The following is a 575-nucleotide window of genomic DNA, read 5'->3' as shown; positions in this document are numbered from 1 at the left end:
AAAAAAAAAAAAAAAAAAAAAAAAAAAAAAAAAAAAAGAGTTCTGCATCTTGTTCCAAAGGGAACCAGGAGAAGACTGTTTTCCAGGAATCTAGGAGGTCTCAAAGCCCACCCCCACAGTGACATACTTCCTCCAAAAAGGCCACACATTCTAATAGTGCCACTTCCCATGGGCCAAGCATATTCAAACTACCACAATAGAATATATAAACTTTCTGTGAGTCTGCTAGACAGGTAATAGGTAGTTTTGACTTGGTAGGAGGTATTGAAGATGTAGGTCAGAGGGTAGGGTGTTGGCCTATTCTAGAGTACCTGGATTACATTAAAGTCAGGTTTAAAACATCAGATTTGATAAGAGCAAAAGAAACAGAAACATGCCTTGGAACTACAAATTTATGAATTGAAATATTATTGCTATTTTATGTGTGTGAGTGCTTTGTCTACATGCATGTATACCATGTGGGTATAATGCTTGTGGAGGCCAGAATATGGACTTTGATGCCCTGGAACTGGAGTTAGAGTTAGAGGTGAGCTATCTAGGTTCTCTGAAGAGTAGCTGGTGCTCTTAAACTGCTG

This window comes from Mus caroli, chromosome X, assembly GCF_900094665.2.
Source record: "Mus caroli chromosome X, CAROLI_EIJ_v1.1, whole genome shotgun sequence".
NCBI classification, from domain to species: Eukaryota; Metazoa; Chordata; class Mammalia; order Rodentia; family Muridae; genus Mus; species Mus caroli.
This window is presented reverse-complemented; position numbering follows the sequence as displayed.